The sequence below is a fragment of the Crocodylus siamensis genome, chromosome 4, assembly GCF_052110815.1.
Source record: "Crocodylus siamensis isolate JL-2025a chromosome 4, ASM5211081v1, whole genome shotgun sequence".
Classification (NCBI taxonomy): domain Eukaryota; kingdom Metazoa; phylum Chordata; order Crocodylia; family Crocodylidae; genus Crocodylus; species Crocodylus siamensis.
The window spans coordinates 15706989-15721957 of record NC_143398.1 but is presented as its reverse complement, the minus strand read 5'-3'; the positions used below and the strand labels follow the sequence as shown (position 1 = coordinate 15721957).

The following is a 14969-nucleotide window of genomic DNA, read 5'->3' as shown; positions in this document are numbered from 1 at the left end:
CTTGGCCAGATTGGTAATTAAGAGTAAGAGGGGGATACAATGTATTATTACAACTTAAGATCGAGTTTGCCTATGCAATCAATCTAAAGGCAGAGCTTTACAAATGAGCAGTCTGAGAGCTGCTCTGTAAGTAGACAAGGAAGCATTGTCTGGTACGTGGTTTGACAAGTGTTTTGATCTCTATTGTTCTTGGAAAACTTTTCATAGTTCAAATAAAAGTGAAGCTTTTTTTAAGGAAATCTAGGTTGCTGCTTTGTGATTCTTCAATACACAAAAAGCAATTACATCACACGCTGTGGAATGCTTCCTCTTTGGACACAGCAAATGCCATTTTCAATATTTGTAAGAAACACGAACTTGAATAACTAAACGTGGGCACCAACTATGCAAGTACCCAAAGCAATATACAGCTTGTTTTCAGTTTGAGAAAACTAGCAACCCCCTGCCTCTGACCACCACAGGTCGACCATTAAAATGATGGATGCATTTGAGCAATATAGTTAGCTTGACCATACTCATTACTATAGTATCTGTCTTTCTAGAAAAGGAGAATACTGGTCTCAATTGCTGCAACTCCAGAGTTCAATTGCTTCACGCTTCCACTAAGTCTAAGAATGCCCCTGCCATCTTTGCCTTCCCTTCTTTGCAGTTTCAAAATAATAATAATAACATTTAAAGAGGAACTAGTCCCACAAATGCTAAGAAAATGCCAGCAGATACCTAGTTTTGCCTATCTGTATGGCCTGCATCGTTGTAGTCTGATTAAACAAGCGATGGATCCACTCCTGTGTCTTCCCAACTTCTGGGCAAGAGCAGGTAATGCAAACATCTAGCCACCTTTGACTTCCAAGCCCGAATGGCCAAGTACCCATTTACACTGGATCATTTGGAGAAATTCAGCAGCCCAGAACAGAGCTCAATGTTATGCCCCTGGAGCCATAGGAAGATGCCTTAACCCCTCCAGCCCCCACACCTCGAGTGCATTCATCTGGATCACACCTACAGCTTGCCAGGGAGGACAGGTGTTCTTCTTCGACTCTGGACCTAGTGTGACGATCTCCCTAAATATCTAGCTCACCCTGAGTAACGATCAAAGACAAGAGGACTAGGCATGGACGTCATTTCCACCAAAGCAGGGTCCGAAGGTGAATGTACAGGCAGTCCTCGACTTACAACGTTTCACACTTACAACCTTTATAAATTGACACCCTATTTCAACTCTATGACATCAGTTTTGACTTTATAACGCTTGATCTAACGCGACGCCAGGCCAGAGAAAAAGTTCTCTGTGTCACCCATCTCCCCGGAAAACGTCTGTCCAAACTCCCTTGGACACTTTCTTTAAGAAAGCAGACAGGACTCCAGGAAAACCTGCAGCCAGGCTCCTGCGAAGGCTCCAGCCCAGAGCCCTTCAAAAAGTCCAGCAAAGTCACCTCAAAGAAGTCCTTCCCAATCAATATGCTTGCTATTTACGATGTAAATACATTCATGTAGCTATATCCTTCACCTATAATTGATCGAGTACACAATTCTGGGGTGTTTTTAGTGAAAAGAGGGTATCGGACCTTCATTCAGGAGCCAATCCCCCACTTACAGCACTGTTTCTTGTGAGAAAATTGGTTCTGCGTCGCACCGTTTCGACTTCGGACGCGGTTGTCAGGAACCGGCTGCGTCGCAAGCCCGAGGCCTGCCCCTGCCCAGAGTCCCGCGTGCGAGGGGAGCGGGAGCAGAGGGACACCCGCCGCCCGGCAGGGAGGCGGCACCAGGGCTGCCCCCGCACCCCTCCGAGGTGCCTCAACGCCTGCCCCGTGCGCAGCAGCTCAGCCCCGCGTCCAGCACGGGCGCCCGAAGCGGCGCGGCCGGGGGCGGGGGGGGGGGTTTCCCAGCACAAATGCTCTCCCTCAGCCACCCTCAGCTCAGCGTGCCCCTTCTCCAGGCGCGGGCGGCACCCCTCGGTCTCTCCCTCTAGGGAAAAAGAGGCAGCAAGAGCCACGTTTCTCCCGCGGGGAGCGGCGGAGGCAGCCGCCCCGGGGAGGAGGCACGTGCCAGCGGGAGCCAGGTGCCCGCGGCTCGACGGCCGCCCCCGGCTCCCGGGCGCGGGGGCGGGGCGGGAGAGGCCGGGTACCTGCCGGGCTGGACGCGTCCTCGGGCGCTGCTGCCGGGAGCCGTCCCGTCCTCGCGGGGCTCAAGCGGCGGCCGCGGGGTCCGCGCTCTCCGCCGGGGCTGGCCGGACTGGCAGAGCTCGCGCCGGCTCCCCCGCCGCTGCCATCCCCGCCCGCCCTCACAGGCGCACCCTCCGGCGGGCGCCTGGCGCTGCCCCGCCCCCGGCTCGCTCCGCTGCGCTCGCACCTACCCCAGAGCCGCCTGCCGCGCGCACGCACTCGCCCACACCCGCGGGCCGGGCGGCCGCAGCTGCTGCGGGGTGTATTGCACGCACGCACACGCTCGTATCCCCCCAGCACTGCCGGCCGCCAGGACGCTGGGCTTTACACCCAGCTCCGGCGGCGCTGCTGGGGTCCCAGGGGGAATCAGAGGGTTTATAAACACCCCATAGATTCACTAAGGGACTGCCCCCAGGACCAGGTTCACCCTGGGTCCTAAGGTGAATCGCAGGGCTATAGGGACCGCACAGAGTCACACCCACTCCGGGTCCTGGAGGGAACGAGTCATGGAGCTATAGGCACGGCGCAGATCCATTTAGAGGTGGTACCCCCTAGACCAGACCCGCCCTGGGTCCCAGGGTGAATCACAGAGCTGTAGGTACCACAGAGATGCACTAAAAAAGTGCTGCCCACCCTGGGTCCCAGAGTGAATCACAGAGCTGTAGGTACCACAGAGATGCACTAAAAAAGTGCTGCCCACCCTGGGTCCCAGAGTGAATCACAGAGCTGTAGGTACCACAGCGATGCACTAAAAAAGTGCTGCCCACCCTGGGTCCCAGGGTGAATCACAGAGCTGTAGGTACCACACAGATATGCTAAAAAAGTGCTGCCCACCCTGGGTCCCAGAGTGAATCACAGAGCTGTAGGTACCACACAGATGCACTAAAAAAGTGCTGCCCACCAGACCAGACCCACCCTGGGTCCCAAAGTGAATCACAGAGCTGTAGGTACCACACAGATATGCTAAAAAAGTGCTGCCCACCCTGGGTCCCAGGGTGAATCACAGAGCTGTAGGTACCACACAGATGCACTAAAAAAGTGCTGCCCACCCTGGGTCCCAGAGTGAATCACAGAGCTATAGGCACCACGCAGATTCATGCTCAGTCTGGGTCCAAGGATGAGTCATGGAGCTATAGGTGCTACACAGGTTCACTTTGAGGTGCTACCCACAGGACTGTGCCCACCCTGGGTGGGTGCAAGACCGGGTCACAGCACAGCAGGCAGCCCCCGGGTCAGGAAGGGGCACCGCAGACCCCTGGCTCATCACTGGCAGGATTCCCCCTTCAGAGGGAAAGGGCAGGAGATAAAAGATGCCCACGAGCAAAGGAAAGAGCCCATAATTTGAGCAGGGTGACCTTCACAAGCAGCTCGTCTGAACTAAGTAGTGGCCAGCATGGGTAGATCTGCCTTCTCATTTAGTTATTTTCTCCTTTGTCCGTCTCCAACCTTTTCATTCGGCAGACCACTTCCTAAGAAAGAATGCCTCACTTGGGAGCCACCCACTCCCACACCAAACCAACACCCTTCCCAGGCTTCCTTCTCAACATCTTTTATTCTGTGGCTGGCCAAGGAAGAGCCTTGCTGACCACAGCCTGAAAGATACTGCACAAACTGCATGGATGATATCAAACTTTCCAGACAAGACACCCGAGCATTCTTCCAAAAATGGCCTTGATTCCTCCTAGAAGGAGTGCAAGTTGAAAGTTTGCAGTTGGGTTATGGACCAGACCACCACTAGACTTCCACTAAAAAACCAACAAAGATCAGTCAAAGAATGGGATATATTAGGATTTCCACTTCAGGGAAGTTTTAAACTTCTCGACATTTGGGGTGAGAGATCACTTCAGTTATTAGGGTTGCCTCAGGAAACAGGAACTCGGAGTTGTCTTCTTATCACCTGTCAACAAATCTAGGGCGAGTTTTATACTAACTCTGTCACCACAGGATATGATGGTTATGAAGGTTCGGAGGCAGAGACCATATTTTTACCATGTTGCTTAAACCCTGAGCCATGAGTGTGGATTGTAGGCATTCCCTCTATATGGGGAAATTTTATATATATGTGTGTGTGTGTGTGTGTGTGTGTATTTATGTGTATATATATGTGTATATATATTATATATATGCATATATATACATACACACATATTATATATATATAATATATATAGTTCTCATATATATATATATTTCTCATATATATATATATATATATATATATATATGAAGGTTATTCACTGAACAATAGAACCTTGGAAGTGGCCGGCAGCCTTGACTTGTACTGTCTTGCAAACTTCAGAAATGGTTTTTCAACCTTATTTCCTCAACAGTTCACACAGAAAAGACAAATTTCAGCATCATAGAAAAATGTCTATGTTGCTCAACATGGTTTTAACATGGTTCATTATTGTTTGCTTGTTAGAACACAGTTGTGATTAATATGCTGGAAGCTAGAAGTCTGTTTGAATTTTAAATGTATAGAAAATTATTCTTCCCTTTGATAGCCAGGTTCAGAATAAATGTCAGGTAGATTACAGGTAACGGCACTTTTCCAACAGATGAAGTTCAGTAAAGAAATACTGATCTTCTAGGACTGGCAAAGACATAATTCCCATTGATTTTTACAGGTGCTTTCTGTCCACTAGAAAATGCCTAATCCTGAGCAGGCTAAGCACTTTGAAAAAGTTTTGTACATGCATCACATAGATTGTCTTAAATGCTGGTGCATTAAAAGATGCACTTAGCATTTTTTGAGATCTGCTTAAATACTGGAAATATTTCAGGCCATGTCAAATAACAAGGAAGCTTAAAGGCCTGCTTTTTAATTTCTTATCAAAATCCACAATCTCTATGTAATATAAGGGAAAAAAACATTTGGGAGTGGTTTTTTTATGGGTTTTTTTTCCTGAGTGGCCACATTTTCTCTTTAGAATACGGCTATTTACTGTAAACGTAACACAATCAACAAGTAAAGTTTAATCTTTCCAAAATATGCTAAGCAAATCATACAGTTATTAATCAATGCATATACTGAAACTGTTGAAAACAAGAAAAAGATGCCCTCTTGTGGCAATTTGACTATGATATTTAAAAGTGGGGGAAATAGTTCATAAAATCTCAGGAAGTAGAGTAAGCATTCCTTTTTATTCCATGTGTATTAAGAATGGCTATAAATGCACTGATAAGGTTCTACAAAGGTGATCCCATAGGAGCAGAATGAAAAGATATATTCATTGTCCACATAGAGCATCTTTTTAAAAGTTCAGATAGTAGAAAAGAAGTCTTCTTAAGCATAATAATATCAATCATAGCTGTTCCCACAATTCTAGGGGGAGGCATGAGTGCTCCATCAATGAAGGGTGATTTCTCCAAATGCCCTGCAAATGGTTGAAAATTTCATAGGAAAGTTAGCTTCATATTTCTTAATGTTATTCATTGGGTATTTAGTTTCCCCTGCAATTTGAAGATTGGTGAACTCAATATCATACAAATGTGAGAAAAATATGCATTTATTGCCTTGTCTCTGACAGTTTATTTGAGATTCCTTGGGCCAAATTCTATGCTTACAATGGCCAGTGCAACCCGCCAAACTTCACAGTAGTAAGATGCATTACAAAAAAGAGGTTAGACTTGTATGACTTGTATTATTCACTTTTTCTTCTCTTCCCGAACAATGGTTAACACACAAAGAGGCAGGAGTTAAAATGGTGCAACATGTCTTTAAAAGTAACTAAAGAAACCTAAGAGCTAAGCCATTTTTTGGGTGCTTGTAACAAGGCATCTGAAACATAATTATTGTCCAGCTACTTAGTATCAACTGAGTGATCTAATTGGCAAACAAAATTATTTTCATCATACCAGAACTATCATAGCAGAAACAGAGCCTCTTAAAGGTTACAGTGGAAATATGCCACAATATCATAAGCATTTGTCTTTGTTCAGGGACTATTATTTCTATGTAATATCTTAGATGTACATGGCATTGTGTAATGCTTCACATGATCCAGACTATTCTCTTCCCGGAATATTTTACAACCAAAGTTTTGGCAGTCACAGGTTTGATACTCACTTAAGTTGATTTTGATTTAGTACATTGGGCCCTGGATGAGCTCCTAAAGGAACTATAACAAAGTGTTGCACCGCCAGTTTAAGTTTTAAAGATGGCTGTGAAAGCGGTAGAGTAGTGCTAACAGTGTCTGTCACCTTGCAATCCATGCAGAGTAAAGCCTTTAGTTCTGAGAATGACAATTCACCCTGCCCTTGCTCCAGTGTGGGTGAACAACTGAGAAGAAATGCAAAACTCTGATCAGAGATGATACCTTTTATTAGGCCAACTAAGACATTGCAACAACAAAAGCAAGCTTTTGGGCACATGCACCCTTTCTCAGGCTCAGGGAAAATTAAAGCTGGTAAAAAGTCCCCATAGGTAGAAAATAAACTTGTTTTTTTTACACAGAGGTGAACAACTGAGGCATCCATTTCCTGCTACAGCTTCTCCCTTTGCACCAGCTCAGCTTCTTAGACTCTGCCGGGTCCATCCCATGTATCCAGGATGGGAAGCAGCAGCTCAGAAAATTGTTGTTTTACCTCCATTCTGGTTTCCCTGCAACTAAGGCACTTGCAAGGGAGAGCTGCTTACTTCCTTGAACGGCTTCACAGCCAAGTTCATGAATTGGCCTTTCATACTACAGCTGTCTATCAGACGAGCTTGATATAATTATTTTTTTTATCAGTACAAATACCTTATTTTTTCTGTGCATTCTATGTGCAAAGATAAGTGCGACTGACTGAAATCTTTCCCCCCTTGCTCTTTCTTCAGGCTAGAACAGTGGTTTTCAATCTGTGGTCCACAGACCTCTAGAGGTCTGCAGACTGTGTCAAAGGGGTTCACGAAAGATGATTTTGATCAATCAAAAGCATGTGAATACCCACACTTACGAGTCAAAGGGTCTTCACTTCCATTCAAAATTCCTGAGGGGGTTTGTACCAATGTTCAAAATGTTTTTGGGGGTCCACAAATGGTAAAAGGTTGAAAACCACTGTGGTAGAGTATCGGGGAAACACACAGACAGAGGCTATAGAGAAGTAGTTAGCCATGTTAAGTCTGAAGTCAGGCAGAAGGAAAGGCAGGGTGACACTTCAGACACAAACTGGTTCAGAGAGGTATAAGCTTTCATGAGGATCTGGTGAAGTAGGCTGTCATCCATGACAGCTTATGCCTCCCTGAACCTGTTATTCTCTAGGGTGCCACCTTGCCCTGCCTTCTGACAAAGGATGCAGACACATTATAAATGTGTTTCACTTAGGGAAGTCCCTTCCTTTTTGCATTTCTCAACACTGTATTGCAATGTTTATTTGGTGCAAAGTATGATTAAGGAGGAGCAGCCAAGGTGGGAGATATGAATCCTTTGGTCATAGTGGATTATAAGAGAGTTTCACAGTAAATTGCTAGTTGTGGTACAAGAAAATATCTTAATGAATGTTAGCATCTATAAAGCTGTATCTTTGCATTAGCTGATTAACAATATATTGCCCTGTGATGTTAGCCCATTGTGCTAGGTGCTGTAAAGATGTAAAGGATAACGGTGATCTGGGACATTTTGAGTTTACATCTTATTGAAGGAATCGGGTACAAGAGGTATGGGAAGAACACAATGATGAGGGCTGGGGAGGTAAAGTCAAGGGTGACACTAAATAAGAACATAAGTCCGTACAAATCGGGAAGGCAGAAACATGTCAGTGGTAAGCCACTGCATGCTGAAAAAGTCATCATTTCTTGGTCATGATGGATCTGATGCTGAAGTAGTAACTACATTCAAAGTCACTATAGTCAATTATAATTCAAATTGGCAGCATGTTAATTCGGATCCAAATCAATTATTCCACAGTGAAAGTTTGGCTGTGTTGTATGCAGATTCCTGCCTTTACTGGGAAACACTCCTGAAAAGGGATCAGATCTGTGCCATAAACACTGAGGACTTCCACTGATTTCCACTGATTGGGTGGAAACGGGCCAAAACCTGCCTTAGAAATTTAACCATAACAGTGGAAGTGTACACTTTAATACATCAAGACCTTACACGCGAGAACCAGGACTGGAAGATATATTCTACTCTTAATTGAATGAAGATAACTCCTATTGACTTCAGTGGGAACTATATTCATGTTGAAGTCCCCCCTAGTGTTACATATAAAAACAAATGCTATAACAAGAACTGATTTCACTTTTTTTTTAAATCTCCAGACACAGGATCTCAGGTTCTGTTTATCTTTAGTATGAACAAGCCTTTTGTGTACTCCTGAATGTCACTTTTAATATGCAAAATGTACTTGTGGTTAATTGAAGAAAACACACCCAAGAAATGGTCCTTTATTAGATAGAAAAGGTCTTTGTGGCTTGAAAAGATAGTTTTGTCCAAAGTGCCCCCTATTTATTATTTATTTTTGGATATTTTTGTTTCCCACCCAATTTAGAGTAAAAATTACTCTGACTGATCACTTTTCAAGCAAAACATCTGTTAAATGAAACCACATGTTTAGTGATTTACACAGTAGATTATGTGGACTCATAGTCCTGGCTATAAGGTTATCCTTAATAAAGCCCAATTTTGAGTGTATTACAAGGTTTTTGTCCTATTTCACAAATGTTATATTTGTTATAACTTCATTTACAATGACTTATTGTTTACAGTTGTTTGAGACAGTTTTCTTAAGGCCAAGGCAAGCCAAAACCTGTGGGCTATTTGCAGGAGGAGTCAGAAAAGACGAGAAATAGGTTGCTTTGTAATTTGATTTTTTAAAACAAATTTCCCATTATTCCACTGGGTTGCTTCTCTTTATTATTGTGTTCAAATGCACTTCATGCTGTGTTTGCCTAAAGGCTAGGTTTTCTTGCAGCACACAGATGCTGAAAATGAAATGGAGACTGAAGGACATGCTTACTTTTGGAGAAAGTAAAGGAGGGGACATTGCAGTGATGCATCAGGTTCAAAGAAACTGTCAGGGTATTTTTTTTCTAATGTTGTTAAACTAAGTCCCATGGAGACTGTGCGGTGGAAGCTTCCTCTGCAGGAACAAAGACCCCACAGGCCAAAGGGCCCAGCGAGGAGTCTATGCCCCACACAACGAAACCTAAACTAAGGGATCCCAGCAGAGCTTCCACGGCAAAATCTACTGTGAGCAACATTTCTAATTGGCAGCTTATTACATGGGCAGAGCTTGGAAGAACACCAGTATTACTTTCCCTGCAATCTGCTCCCTGACAGCTTGCAGAAGAATGGGGGCTTTGCTCTCCCCCACATTGTCCTTCAGCTCTCCCTGTGTCAGATGTCTTCTTGGCTACAGCCTTTGAAAGTGGAATGAAATCATCCTTGACATACATATATAGTTGGATGCCACTTGCTTTTATTTGGCAAGGGTCCTCTCCTGGACCAAGATCAGGACCAGGGGCTATGGACAAACATTTATGCTTAATTTTGCATACATAGAGTAATCCAGCTGAAGTCAAATGAAGTACATGCATAAGTGGTTGCAAGTCTGTAGAGGGCTTTGGTAAGAAAGGTTTTATTCAGCTCTAGGTTATTACCTAGAAATGGTATGGTCCCATTTTGATTGTCATTCTGTTTGTTATTGATAAAAGTTACCTTCATATTTCAAATAGATTTCATAGATTTCATAGACATCAGGGCTGGAAGGGACCTCGGAAGATCATCGAGTCCAGCCCCCCACCCAAAGGGCAGGAAGTCAGCTGGGGTCATAGGATCCCAGCAAGATAAGCATCCAATTTGCTCTTGAAGGTGTTCAGAGTAGGTGCTTGAACCACCTCTGATGGCAAATGCATATATGCTCCTGCTCCACTCAAGCTAAATAAATATATTTCTAATTAGTTTTGTTTATTGCTCTTTTCAGTGCAAAAAGCTTGCTCCGTTTTATACTAGAGTTAATTCAGTTCACATCAGCAATATTTCTAGATGTGGCTATGTCTGGCTGCCTTTCAGTCTTTTGGGCTATGGTTAAAAAAAAAAAAAGCCTAACAAATTAATAAGTTCAACATCATTGAAACCATGTGCATGTATGAAAAAATGTTGATACATTCAGTGGCTGTATCAGCTGTGATGACAGTAACCTGGACTCAAATACAGACAATCCAGTATGTTGCTGTAAATAAAGATAAAAAATCTCCCTCTATGTAGAGATGCAACATTGTGGTTGGGGTAAGAACCCTCTCATCGGATCAGATACCAAATATGAAGTGAAATGTAAGATTCGCTTAGTTCTTAGATTCCCTTTTTGGGTCTCATCTTACTGAATGGTCAAAGTCCCATTAGTTTCACTGTATTATAGCAACAGAACTGGGACCTTAGAGAGGGAACGAGTGCGTAGTTTTAAAGGCAGCGTTACAGTGATGGTGTGGCGGTGATGATCCAGGAATTATTCAAGATAAAATCATTTCTAAGGGTGATATATTTATTAGACGAACTGCATAGCTGGGATAGGGTTAGACAAGCTTTCAAATGCAAGTCATTCTTCTCTAGGTCTGAGGAGCAAAAATTAGCATGAAATAGGGAAAAAAAATACTGAAAGAGGAGGGAGGAAAATTTCCAGGCAGAGGAAAAGAAGCCTGGAAGGCTTGACTCCTGGGAGATCAAGACCTATCAGAATTGAGGAGGGTCATTATCACCTTTCATACATGGGAAGAATTTAGAAATCAGGTACATTATAATGTTCCATAAAACCAATAACAGTGGTTTTTATTATCCAGCACCTAATGATTTTTTGTTCCCAAGTTCGCCTTTTAAAAGTATCAGGTAGACTTCCCTTGAGTACAAAGACAGTGAGGTCAGAGAGGTAGTCGTTGTTCTGTGAGAAATGTGCTCCAGCCTTTCCTCTATGTGGAAAGGTGCAATCTATTATTGCATGTAGGCATTAGGTGCCTATATAGAAAGAAATTAGTAATTCAGTTATTGAAAGAAAAATATAGATCTATTACTTCTCAATGTTTTTAAAAATATTTTTCTGTATTTTGTCCAGCTGAAGGGGGGGAAAAAAACCCAACAAAAAGCCCCTGAACATGTCAGTTTTACTTCTCATATTTGGTCCTTAATTGGATTTCCAATATAGAAAAACCTGAAAGTGAAACCAAGTAAGCACTACTTTTACCAAAATCAATGTTTCAGTCCTTTTCTTATGTTATAATGTTCATGTTAGTACTGACATCCAAAATGCTGAATGGTTACACTTTTAAGTTAGTCAAATAAGAAATACACTGATACAGAGATAATCTATACATTGATAAAATTGAAAATTTATAAATTTAAAGGCTAAAAAAGAAAATTATAATAATCGGATCTCTTGAATAACACAGGCTAAAAAAGTTCAGGCCCATAACTTCTGGTTGAGCTAGAACAAATATTTTAAACACTAATCACTCCCATCAAGACTGGATTAAGTGTCAGAAATGTGGCCAATCCCTAGGAAATTGGTCTAGTGATTAATTCCCATAATTCTGATTAAGAACAATTATTTTACCATATGATACTATTTTTCAGGTGATAGAGTTATTCAGCTGTGTGCTTAGTTGCTGTCTGTAGTGTTATTCATCTCCATTTTGGTAAAACAGAAAAGCTAAAACAATTTACTCAAGCATCAAGTCTGTTCCCAATTCTAAAGACAGACAGACACAGTGGGTATATCTACACAAGACATTTACTGCACGGTAGACTAATTAACTGCACAATAAGAATTGCACACCTATATGTGTGCCCCTATTAGGCTGGAGTAAACTAATGTACTCCAAAGCAGGGTAGTTTTTGTAACAGGGCCCATGTAGATGCTGCTCCGGCTGGCTGAGGAATGATGGTGCTTCAGAGCAAGGGATGCCTGTTGGCTACCCCTGTACTAGAGCTCCAACCAGTCCCTCCACAGCACATTGTGCTGGGTAGAGCAGCCCTAGGCTGGTATCCCAATCCCCTGGGCCTTCTGCCAGCCAAGGCAGCTCTGACCTGGGTCAACGTGCTGCGCTCCTGGGAGCACATTCATGGACTCATAGAAAATTGTGGTTGGAAGGGACTTCAGGAGGTCACATCTAGTCCAACCCCCTGCTCAAAGCAGGACCAGCCCCAACTAGATCATCCCAGCCAAAGTTTTGTCTAGCCAGGTCTTAAAAACTTCCAAGGATGCAGATTCCCCCACCTCTCTGGGTAACCTGTTCCAGTGCTTTACTACCCTTCCTGATGGGAAAAATCTTCCTAGTATCTAACGTAAACTTTCCTTGTTGCAACTTGAGACCGTTTCTCCTTGTTCTGTCATCTGCTAGCACTGAGATCAGTCCAGCTCCATCCTCAACAGGTAGTTGAAGGCTGCTAATAAATCCCCCGTCAGTCTTCTCTTCTCTAGACTAAATAAGCCCAGTTCCCTTAGCCTCTCCTCACAAGTCATGTTCCCCAGCCCCATCACCATTTTTGTTGCCCTCTGCTAGACTCTGTCCAATTTGTCCACATCCTTTTGTGGAGTGGGGGCCCAAAACTGATCACAGTACTCCAGATGTGGCCTCACCAGTGCTGAATAGAGGGGAGAATCCACTTTCCTTGACTTGCTGGCAACACACCTACCGATGCAGCCCAGTATGCTGTTAGCCTTTCAGGAAACAAGGGCACACTGTTGGCTTATTCAGCTTATTGTCCACTGTAACCCCCAGGTCCTTGTCTGCAGAGCTGCTGCCCAGCCAGTCAGCCCTCAGCCTGTACTGGTGCATGGGATTGTTGTGTCTCAAGTGCAGGACTTTGCACTTGTCCTTGTTGAACCTCATGAGATTCCTTTGGCCCAATCCTCCAATATGTCTCGGTCACTCTGAATCCTAGCCCTACCCTCCAGAGTATCTACTACTCCCCCCAGCATGGTATGGTCTGCAACCTTGCTGAGGGTGCACTCTATACCATCTTCCAGGTTGGTGAAGACATTGAACAAAATTGGCTCTAGGACCAAGCCCTGGGGCATACCCCTTGCTACCTGCTGCCAACTAGACACTGAGCCATTGATTACTACCCTCTGAGCCTGACACTCCAATCAGTTTTATACCCACCTTACAGTACATTCATCAAGCTCACACTTCCTTAGCTTGCCTGCAAGACTGCTGTGGGAGACTGTATCAAAACATTGCTAAAAAAAAAAAAGGAAAGAAAGAAATTCAAGGTTTATCACATTCACTGCTCTCCCCACATCCACAAAGCCATCACTTCATCATAGAAGGCAATCAGGCTGGTCAGGCATGATTTGCCTTTGGTGAATCCATGCTGACTGTTCCTAATCACCTTTTTCTCCTCCGTGTGCTTCAAAATGGATTCCTTGAGGACCCACTCCATGACTTTTCCAGGGGCTAAGAATAGGCTGACTGGTCTGTAGCTCCTTTGATCATCCTTTTTCTCTTTCTTAAATATGGGTACTATGTTTGCCATTTTTCAATCAGCCAAGACCTCCCCTGATCACCATGAGTTTTCAAACACGATAGCCAGAGGCTCTGCAATCACATCAGCCAACTCCTTCAGCACCCTTGGGTGTATCCCATCCGGCCCTGTGGCCTTGTATATGTCCAACTTTTCTAAATAGTCCCCAACCTGTTTTTTGCCACTGTTGTACACTCGCCTCTTCCCCAAACTGTTCTGCCCAGTGCAGTAGTCTGGGAGCTGACTTTGCCTGTGATGACCAAGGTGAAAAAGGTATTGAAATGGTGTACCCAGCAATTAGCTCTGGAGTTCATTTACATACATTAATTGCAGAGTGATTAAGGTTATGCACTTTGAAATCATGTATTTCTTACTTCTCAAAACTGACCAAAAAGTTATCCTCATTCTACCCAAGTATTTATTAAATCAAGATTTTTCTCTTTCCTAAGTATATAGAAAGCAGGTTTTTAAACAAAGTAAATAGTCTGAAACACAAATAGAAAAGGATGAGGGGGGTTAAATAAAATAATTATTCAGAACAGCAAGATCTAAATCTAGGCACAATAATTTCTTCAAGCCATAATTTACATGATCCTGGACACTGATCCAGCCTGTTTCCTGTAGGGCTCTATGTAGCATGTACATACTGGACAATATAGGCTAAGGGCCAGATTCTTTTTCCATCCATTAGGCATTGAATTAAGCGATTCTATTCTGCTCTGTTAATATCCTAAAATCCATTACTTTTATAACATGGCTTCAGCATACCCTTCAGACTGGGTCACAAATATGCAGTTTACATTAACTGTTTTTCAGGAGTCTGGGTGAAGTGGAATGACATTTCACTTAGGCATGTCAATCCACATATGCACCTAATAGGTGGGATAGAATCTAGTCCAGAAATGGCAGTATATTAAGCTTTCTCCATATCCAGGTTAAGCCAAAACCAGAATAGAATAGAAGCATCTCAGTCATTTTTTTTAAATACTGATAAAAATGGAAAATGTATTGTTCCTCTCCTTCCAGTTTTTCCCTCTCCTCATACTCGTGAGCTAATACCATATTTCATGCTGCCTTGCATTCTTGGAAACAGTTGCCTCTTCTTTGGAGGACAAACACATGACCCCACTGAAGCCACATTAATTTACTCTATCTGACCATCTAGCTCAGGGTTTTGGGGACCAGATGGCATTTTTGTTGTTGGAAGCACAGTTCATAGCACAGATAAGGCTCTCTGAAAACCTTTACTGATCGCTGTGTCTGTTAAATCACCACTTGTCTGTATTCAGGACTGTGCTGCCTGTTTCTTAGCTGACAGACAGTTTTCCCAGCCTGATAGTTAAAAACAGATTTCTTTAAGTGCTTG

At 43.5% G+C, this 14969-nt stretch overlaps 1 protein-coding gene across 3 annotated transcripts in view; it reads right to left on the bottom strand.

The window, feature by feature from the left end:
• Positions 1 to 2507, bottom strand: part of SEMA3D (semaphorin 3D) — a 208760-nt gene extending 206253 nt beyond the window's left edge. Inside the window, exon 1 of one of the 3 annotated variants that reach the window (XM_090041869.1) lies at positions 2354 to 2507. The gene's annotated coding sequence lies outside the window, so the exon portion shown is untranslated. Of the gene's footprint in view, positions 1 to 1594; positions 1734 to 2125; positions 2313 to 2353 lie in introns of those variants that run through there. The other 2 variants (XM_090041868.1, XM_090041870.1) reach the window with 2 other exon arrangements.
• Positions 2508 to 14969: the final 12462 nt, after the last annotated feature.